At 44.8% G+C, this 10,324-nt stretch overlaps 1 protein-coding gene across 4 annotated transcripts in view; it reads right to left on the bottom strand.

Annotated features, from left to right (window-relative positions):
- The window catches only part of Raly (RALY heterogeneous nuclear ribonucleoprotein), a 68,876-nt gene extending 59,465 nt beyond the window's left edge, over nt 1-9,411 (bottom strand). For 3 of the 4 annotated variants that reach the window (XM_028775292.1, XM_028775289.1, XM_028775290.1), the window contains exon 1: nt 8,974-9,411. The gene's annotated coding sequence lies outside the window, so the exon portion shown is untranslated. The remainder of the gene's footprint in view (nt 1-8,973) is intronic. The other variant, XM_028775288.1, reaches the window with a different exon arrangement.
- Between the last annotated feature and the right edge of the window lie 913 nt (nt 9,412-10,324).

The raw sequence follows: 10,324 nt of genomic DNA on the forward strand, positions 1-10,324 counted from the left end.
GGGAGGGGAGGGGAGGAGGGGAGGGGAGGAGGGGAGCTGTGGTCAGGATGTAAGAAATGAATTAATGAAAATAACAAGAGTTCTTCACAGCTAGGAGAACTTCTATGCTTCCCCTATTTCTATTTCCATTTTCTAAGACTCCATGCAGCAAAGGAGTCAAAGAAGGCAGTCACAATGATGAGCTTTGAGAATCACAATTTAATCACAATTAATAAATTACAAATTTGATCAAATTCCAAAAAACACAACTCAAATAATTTGTATTGCAAATAAAAGAAAGTCCCATTTTATACCAAAAGAATGTAATAATTCAATATGAAACTTATTTCTGCTTATTCTTAAATCAAAAACTAGACACTACCAAATCTTTCTGGAAGCCAGCCTAAGAACTGATACTAGAATTACCCAAGGCACAAGGCAGATGTCTAGACCTTCAACAAGGTCAGTGTTCTGCCTTATCTTAATGTTCTCGACTTTACATGCCAGGGACTGGGCACATAAGATATGGACACATTGGATATGCTAGATAAACAACTGGCTGGATAACAGACAGAAAAAAAGGAGAAGGGAAAATACCAAAAACAAATCAATACACTAGAAATCAGAGAATCAAAGCTTCTTTATCTAGTGATGCTATCCATCAATTATGCTATTTCCCATCTGAACTTACATCTCAGGTATCTGGGCCAGAAAAGCAAAGGGAAGAATGGGATACAAATTGTCACTGTTGTTTTAATTTTATTTAGAGAGTATTTGTCTAATGTTCTCACCATAATGTCCGTGTGGAGGTCAAAGGACAACTTGCAGGAGTTGATTCTTCCTCCACATATGGCTCCCATGAATCAAACTCTGGTCATCAGGCTTAAGAGCAAATAAATTTCTTTACCCAATGTGCTATCTAACCATCCCTGATTTGTTTTACTTACCCTCGTAGATTAGAAAAATAATTGCAGATAGGAATCATGTCTTGCTTGATTTTCACGTTCTCTACTAGGGAGAACACATAGTAGGTACACGAAATTGCTACAATGACTAGACAAGCTTAGGAATAGAAGATAAACTGTTGGGATTTCCAAACATAATCATATTCTATCACCAAGATAGCACAGTAACCCTATTCACAACCCTAACTATAGACAGGGCTATTTTAATTGGTGTGAAAAGCCAATTTAAGGTGAAACTTTAGGGTTTTAAGAAAAGTTAATCTTATGTTCCACTGATTCATGCACAGCCCTCATTATTATATTGACAGCACCATTCCTCAGTGGTAGCTTACAGCTATCTAGAAGAACAAAGTCCAAAAGCCTGAAAATGGTCTGTGGGAACAAGGAACATGTGACTTCTCAGTATATCATGATCAGACCTAACACAAAGAAAATCTAGACCTATGAGAAGATGAGTTATAGAAATGACCCTTTTAAATTCTGTTGCTGGGATTGCTTTCACTGGCACTGCTTTCACTGGCACAAAAAATTTCAAATCAAACTAGACAAACAGATCAAGAGAAACCATGCAAACATCGCCTTTAACTAAGCTTAATAAAATCTTTAATAAACAGGACACTGCTAAATACCAGATAAATGCCTCCAGAATGAAGAAAGCCTAGCCAAAAACATTAAGCTGCTAACTTGGCTTTTTAAAAGAGAATATTTATTTGGAGTAAAGCAATCATTTTTAGCTTGACAAACTGAACTATTCATTTAGATGCCATTTCAAGGGCCCGGCGTCCGAAGTAGGGATACATATATCTCATAAAGGCTAAAACTGCAAACATGCCTGCTTGGGAGCCAGGCATGCTGGCACACACTTGTAATCCTAGCATGGAGGAGGCTGAGGCAGGTTGATCTCTGAATTCAAGGCCAACTTGCTCTGTCTAGTGAGTTCCAGGACAGTCAGAGCTACAGGGACCCTGACTCAAACAAACAAACATGTTTACATGTTTTGGGTTGGGTTTTGTTTTTTGTTTTTTTGTTTTTTGTTTTTGATTTTTCAAGATATTGTTTCTCTGTGTAGCCCTGGCTGTCCTGGAACTCACTCTATAGACCAGGCTGGCCTCAAACTCAGAAATCCACCTGCCTCTGCCTCCCAAGTGCTGGGATCAAGGTGTGCGCCACCACTGCCCGGCTGGGGCTGTATTTTTTTTACACCTATTGTTGTGCTATATTTAAGTGCTTATACTTTCCTTTTATTACGGAACTTCCAGACAGTTTTTCATATATTTAAATATTCTATACAGTCTTAGGCTCCCAAGTTTGCCCCCTTAGGACTTCAGCTCTAAGATTATAATGGAACTCAGCAGACCATTTGATAAGTTAATCTTATAACTTTTCAGATATCTCTCCAATCTAAAAAGCAATATCCATCTGTTTATATAGTAAAAGGCATATTTGATAATCCCAAAATTTAACCCTGAGATATCTGTAATATTTTAGGTAAACCCCTTTCTCCTTCAGAGACAAATTTCTAAACCAGTTCCATAAAACTGTAGGAATACCACTTATGATTATCCCAGGGCCAGCTAGATGGCCCAGCAAGCCACAGTAATTGCAATGAAAAGTCTGAGAACCCAGGGTGAAATGAGAGAAAAGATTCCCAAAAAGACCTCCACACTTGAGATGTGACCCAGACATTCCCGTTGACAAAAATGCATCATACTCATATACACATACAATAATGAGTAATAAAATTAAAAGATTATCTAGCCCTATCACCTTGTTTTACAATCTTACGTGTAACTGTAACTTACATGAGTTCAGAAGCAACAAAAGCCCACCAAATGCTATTTTATTTTAACCTTTATGGATTCACTAGCCATGGTAAGAGGACTACGAGATTTGCACGTTCATCACCTCTCAGCATTCCCAGTGCATATGCCCTCTAGGAAACCTATGTATTCAGTCACAACGGGATTCCTTACACCATCCAGAGCAGGACAGAGGAGATAGCTCGAAGTGCTCTTCTACAGATGGAGAACTAGAAAAAGGGACCACATCTCATTTTCCTCCTAAGAGGTATAGCACACATATTACTATAAAAGCAATTATGATGGGGCTGGAGAGGTGACTCAGAGGTTAAGTGCACTGACTGCTCTTCCAGAGGTCCTGAGTTCAATTCCCAGCAACCACATGGTGGCTCACAGCCATCTGTAATGGGATCTGATGCCCTCTTCTGGTGTGCCTGTTGACAGCTACAGTGTACTCATATAAATAAATAAACCTTAAAAAAATCAAATATTAAAAACAATTATGAAATGACAGGAAACTTAACATGGAAGAAAAAGTGTCATGGAAACAATAACTCTTATCTTGTTCTGTCACAACTTCCAATCTCTAATCTTTAGACCTTTATAGAATTTCAGAGACCTAGATTACTTTATGAGGATAACAGGATCAGTGAGTGAAGAAGCCCATTCAAGACAACACACTTAGAAGCAACAGACCAGATAATCCTCAGGCTACTCAGTAACTTCCAACTGTAAACTGTCTGGGAGACATCTCAGGGGATAGTGTCTAAATTACCTAGTCACAAAATGTTACTGCTAGGAGATCTTAGTTATCCGGATAAACAATAAATCTAAACATTTGTCATCTGATAAAAAGTCTGGAAAAACGGTTTCCAGACTCCTATCCCTAATTTAAAAGTCCCTGATACAGTCATGTCCTGTCCTGTCCTGCTTAATCCCACCATCCTCTCCTCTCCCCGCTCCGCTGCTATACCAATGTCACCGAGAACTGGGCATCTTCTAGAAAGGAGTTCCTTGAGCTCTTTTACATGTTTGTTTTTCTGGTGCCTAGCTTAGGTGACAATACATACAGAGCAGCACAGAGTCTTACAAGATGCTGCCTAGAGAAATACAAGATTATCCTAGTTTAACAAAAGCAGTCTTTCAGCTGTACAGAATCTAGATGCCTAGGAACTAGTATTTGCGTTTTCTAAAACTAGTGTTTACATCACTCAGTTCAGCCCAGTGATACTCAACCTTCCTAACACTGCGACCCTTTAATACAGTTCTTCATATTGTGGTAACCCCCAACCATAAAATTATTTTATTGCTACCTCATAACTGTAATTCTGCTACTAGACGGTATCTCAGTTCCTAAGACTGTCAGAAATAAGCTTTCCGAAGGTCACGACCCTACAAGTTGAGAACCACTGGTTTAGCCAAATAATTAAGATTTTGAAGTCACACTAACCCCCATCTCTCTTCACCACTGGTCCCAGCTCTGATGGAAACCTCTTATCTGTAAGAGAGATTAATGAAAGCAGATATAAGATAATCAACCTGTATGACAAATCCTCACCCTTCCCTTCTGTATTCCCTCTTTGTTCCCAAACCCTTATCTGTGTGACAGGTTAATGTGCTTTCTTCCTTATCCTCCATTCCAACAACCACTGTCTTTTCTACTTGGTTCACGTTTTCATTCACACATACCCTATGCTTACTGTCATCTGAAACACCGGAGCCTTGAATCAGTCATACTGTACCTGGCAATCTGGTCTCTACCCATAGCGCTCTAGCCCTAAGTGCACTCCCCTAATAGGTTACCAGACACAGCCTTTAAAAAGATGCAGAAAGTCACAGGACCCCTTACCTCAGGATAAGGTCCAATGTGGAGACACAGGCTCTGTGAGCTGAATTCTACTCTGCCTACCCTGCCAGTCTTCCTATCACCACATCCACTCATCAGAGACTTACACTTGACCTGGGAACCTTGAGAAATTCATTTAATCCCTCTGAGATTGTTTCCTCACCTACTGGATAGTTAATAATTTTTTTTTTCCTCTCAGGGAAGAGGTTAACATATGTTAAATGCCTACAATTATACCTGATACAATAAATAACTAGAAGCCTCACCTAAACATCATGACCATCTCTAGAATTACGGTCCATCCCACCTCTTCCCTGAGTCTTCCAAATTTTATTTTCCTGGCTTATGTTTATGCCAAGCCAGCTTCTCCAAGAATGCCCTCCTGACCCACCAATGCTGGGTTAAATGTCATCCCTCTATGTCTTCAGGGTCCTGTCCTTGTCACAACACTTCTCATATGCTTGTTTCTTTTGCCTGACTATATGTGCCCAAATCCTAGAGCCTCGTACCATGCTTAGTAAATGCCTCAAAACTGGTCTATGAAAGCAGGCATCAACTGTGATAACTCTTAACTCCAAGCTGAGGCAGATATACCCCAAGTTCCAAGCTAGTCTTAGCTACATAATAAAACCCCATCTCAAAAAAAATATTTTAATTCAGTAAAATGAAAAAACTTTCCAATAATGATATGTCCACTGAAACAAGTAGTCCTATGGAATGTTTGAAGTCTGGTCTAAATAGCCATGCAACCCTACCAACTATAAACCTCTATCCAAGGGCTGGATTCAATGGTTAAGAGCACTGGCTGTTCTTCAGAGTATCTGGGTTCAATTTCCAGCGCACACTGGCAGCTCATAACTACCTGCAACTCCAGTTCTAAGAAATATGATATCATCTGTTGGCCTCTTTGGGCACTGCACACACAGTACACGGACATATATGCAGATAAAATACCCATACACATAAAATAAAAATGTAAGCCTCTATTCAAAACTGGGAACCTAGCTCAATGCTTAAGGGCTTATCTCCCATGCATGAACTCTAGACTTATTCTCAAGCATCACAAAAGAAAAAAAAATGGCACTTTATCAAACATATTATTCAACGAACTCTGACTTTAAAATCCAAGCAAAGTCAGCCATCAGAGTTTTATGGTTTGTTGTCCTAGTCCTCATCTCTGGAGTACTACCTACTCCAAAGCCACATTACCACCAGAACAAAATTCCAGCCACTTTCATAAATATAAAAATCTCACAAGACACAGAAACAGATGAACAAAAGTGAATTTTGAAAGACTAAGTAACACCTAACCCCACCCTAACCACAGCAGTGAGAATACATAAGAATTTCTAAGACTCCAAATAGTCCCCTCAGTGTGCCTTTATGGAAAGAGAGAGACACAAAAGGGGAGCCTGTCATTGAGGTAATCTACTTAATCAGCTGACAAGTTCTGATCCAAGCTGCTGTCATAGTTCTGCTATTCCTGATCACTACAGCTCTGCATGCCCAAACCCTAATGACCAAATAAACATGGACAAACAGTGAAAGAATATGTAGTAGTCTGGATTCTAATTCAAGAATAGAAGATCTCGTTGGAAAGTGCAGGGGCTAATATAATCTATAACTGGCTTCAGTAATAAAGCTTTAACTACAGAGGGGAGAAGGGGGCTTTGCCAGAGGCACAACCAGGCCTGCATTCCTGCTCAGGGGATGTCACTCTGCTGCATATGAGAACTAGTAAATCATTTTGCATTTACTGAACACTGTGAAAGGAAGGAAATGCTATCTGTGGCAATCACAAAAGGACAAAGACTGAATTATTTCACCTCACTGTGAAGGTCCTAGGGTAGTCAAATTTACACCAGAACACAAAATGGTGTTTGCTAGGAGTCTTCAACAAGAAGTTAGTGTACAACTAGGAGAATTTCAGTTGGGAAAAGGGAAGATAATTTGGTGATGTTAGCTGTAGAACAATGTGAATATACTTAATCCCGTAAGTATGTTACGCACACTATAAAACTCTTACAATGCCAACTGTTTAAAATTTGACATACATATCTGACACCACAATTTTTCAAAGTATCTGACTTTCAATGTTGCTATCTGCAGAGTGAATCCAGCTTGGCCAATTGCCAATTACAAAGCCCTGAGCAAGTCACGTAACCTTTCTCTAAGCCTGTTTCTTCTGTAAAGCAGGGACAATACCTAGTTCATAAACTGCTCCAAGGATTAAATGACACATTCCACTAAAAATCATCAGCCCTATAACTAATAAAGGTTAGCTATCATTAATTGTAACAAACATCCTCACAATTATTTCCTTGTAGTCTCCATAGCACCCTATGAGACTTTACACTTAAGGAAAAAGACTCAGAGGGCCCCAAGAACTGGCTCAGCTCCTTGTACAACACCAGCTAAATCCTGTGATCCTAAGGCAAATGTCCTAATCTTGTCTCCACTGCCTGACACTACAAAGACATAAATAAAGGCCTGCAAACGACTTCACACTAGATTAGAAGTCAGACAATGGTTACAGAAGACTACCTAAACCACTAAGAAACTAAGACAAAAGTGCTAACAAGAAAATACAGACATCTGGCCTTTTAGACATTGAGGCAGAAAAAGCAGCTGAGTTTACACGGGGTCTTTTGAGATGTCCAATTACCTGAGACTCCTATCTTGAGGCCTGAAAAGGAAGTTCATATTCAAAACAAATGGCAATGTATAACAATAAAAACAGGCTGAAAGAAAGGCTACTAGGAATCTAGTAATCATCAAGGAAGTCCATTTAGACAGCATTCCCCCTTCCATGGGTCAGTTAAAAGGAAAGAAGGGGTGGTCTATCAAGTCATCAACCTCCTATATTCCACCATTACTGTATCCTAGAATCTTAAGGGATGGATGAAGCACTGAAGCACAGTAGACGTACAAGCCAAAGGAACTAATGCAAACCTGTGAACCTCCTCAAGAACCAGAACCCCACAGCCAATATCAAACTCACTGCAAAAGGAAAAACAGTTGCCAAAGTTAACTTTCACTTTAATCCCTCTACCCCTTATTGGAAGACAAAGAAAAATAACACAGTTTGAAGACAAGGGGTTAAAGATGACTTGAGCTACCTAAATAGATCTAACTGATCGATAGCTAGGACCATAAAGAACATACAAGACTGAGGTGAAGGGATTAGGAGGCACGCAATAAACAAAATAAAGGGTGGACTTCGGTGAGGTCCTTAAGCTAAACATCTCAGAACTTCATTTATGTTTGAGACTTGAGATCCCTGGACCCATCTAACCACAACACCAGCAAAAAATTTCATCCTAACCACTTTCCCTCAGAATTCTGATAGCAAGAAAAGGGGATTTTATCTATGGCAGATCAGTCCATGTCTCAGGGAGGTACCTATATTTCTTAACTATACGGTGTTAACACTAACGGTAAATCAAAATGCCCTCTGCACAAACAGATGACACATGCTCATACCAGGAAATAAGTAACGGTTACTAACAGCATTGTACTTCTATGGCGGTTTCATTTCTGTGAACCACGATTTCTGCTCCTGTGAGTAGGGACAACTCTGGAAGACCGGTGCGGACATTAGGCGATACATTCACGAAGTTCCTGGGTCAAATTCATCAAACGTTACCTGTTGGCATTTAACGTTTCTGCCATGAACTAACTCCCTCCCTGAATTCACTAACACCCTGAGACGCTGCGTTCCTTCTTGACCCCATTTCATCCAGGTGAAAACTGAGGTTCGGGCTGGAGCAAAGTGAGGGACGCGGCCCTAGTTCGAGGGCTGGTCGTTCCCTTCCGCGCCCCAGAAGACAACAAGCAAAGGATAGGCAAGGGTGGCGAGGAAGGCGCTCAGACCCGAGAGAAAAAAGAAAGGACCAGTTTTGCGCGCCTAAGGGAACCCAAAGAGCTGGACCGACGGGAAAGCCGGAATAAACCCGGGGCCCCAACCCACACCAGAGCCAGGCCCCAGCCCGCCCGAGGCCTCCCCGGCGCAATCTCCGCTCCCTCCCCTCCTCCCCTCGCCGGTCGGGGCGGGGCGCGAGCACAAAAGACTCCAACTTCCGAGCGGGCACCGGCCCACCCCCAACTCCTGGCCCGGGCACGGCAGGCCGACCAGAGGCGAGCTGCGAACGCCAGGCGGCCAGGGGCGGGCGCGGGTGGCCCCGGGCAAGCGACCCGGGGCGGCGGGCCTGGGAGGGAGCACAGAGGGGAGACGAGAGTTACTCCGGCTCCCAGGACTCCCGGAACGGCCGAAAGAAAGAGTTTCTAAAAATAGGCAACGGCCCGCCCGAGGAGGTGAGGAACGAAAAGGCACAAGGAACAGCCCGCCCGCACTCCTCAGGAGCGGCCCGCGGCCCCCACTCACCCGCGCTGAGGTCTGGAGGAAGCCGCGCGGCACGGAAGGCGACGGCGCGCCGGCTTCTCGGAGGGCGGGAGGGAAGAGGCGGCCCCGGCCGCCGCGTGAGGAGCCCGAGCACACGCGCGCGAGTCGCGACCGCTTCCGCCCCCTCGGCTCCCCTCGGCTCCGCGCCCCGAGCCGCTCGCGCGCCCCGCCGCACTGACAGAGGCGCGAGCCCCGCAGCCGCGAGTCCTTCCCTCGGCCGCCACCACTAAGGCGAGCGTGGGTAGGGAGAGTGCTGGACAGCCCTCTGCACTCGGCCTGCCCGCCGCCCCGGCTCCCGCCCGGTTCTCGTCTCCGTCCTCCGGATCGGACCCTGCACCTGAGTACTCGGTCCTCGGCGTGGCCCTACACGGGCCGGGCTCTCCAGACGCGTGGGCTCTCTGCACACCCCTCGCGCCGGGCTTTGGAAAGGTCCAGAGCTTCGGCGCGCAGGGGAGGAGGGCGGGTCCGGGGCGGGGCCTAGCGGTAGGAGGGACGGAGGAGGCAGGCGGGGCTGAGGGAAAGGAGTTGGAGGCTTCCACCGCGGGGTCCTGAAGGCGGGGCGGAGGGGTCCCGAGGGCTGACGTGCCCGACGGCACCAGGGAGGAGCAGCAGGCTGAGGGCGGAGCCGAGGGGGAAGAGCGTGCCCAGGGGAGGAGTCAGAGGGGCCGGGCTAGGGCCTACGGAAGCGGAGGCGGTGCTACGAGGTTGCCGCGGGTCAGAAGGAGGTGGGCCTGGAAGCACGGCGGGCTGGAGGAGTCTGAGGTGGACCCTGAGCGGGAGCCGGAAGGAGGAAGATCCTAAAGGAGGAGCGCGGGGGAGGTGCTTGATTGGGCGAGGCCTGGACCTGGGGCCCTCTCTGTTAGCTGGGGGCGGTGCGGCGGTGTTCAGAAGCAATTGGAGCCCGGTTATTTCACTTTCTAGGAATTAGAGTGCTACCATTCGCTGCGAAAGGCTTGAACTGAGCGGAGACGCTCCAGTGTCCGGGATTTGGACACACTTCGTCAAAAGTGGGAAGGGAAAAAAAAAAAGCCTGATCAAGTAGTTTTGCCCTTATGGGATGAAATGTTTTCTTACTTGGTTCTCTCTCATGTCAGGATCTCCAGTTGAATCCGTGTTTCCGTCTCCAGGCTCTCCCACTCACATCCCCACTTTGCCTCTCCAGGCCATCAGGGGTCTTCTGAGAGCAAAGAGGACCACTGTCGGCTATAGTTACAAGTCTCCCAGAAAGCTGGAAACGCATTTATTTGTATTCCCCATTCCCTTCAGACTTGTGATTTCATAATCTTTTGGGAATTAGGACAGAGTTTTAGGCAGGGTCTCTGTAGCCCAGGCT

The sequence above is a fragment of the Grammomys surdaster genome, unplaced genomic scaffold (genome assembly GCF_004785775.1).
Source record: "Grammomys surdaster isolate TR1022 unplaced genomic scaffold, NIH_TR_1.0 254, whole genome shotgun sequence".
NCBI classification, from domain to species: domain Eukaryota; kingdom Metazoa; phylum Chordata; class Mammalia; order Rodentia; family Muridae; genus Grammomys; species Grammomys surdaster.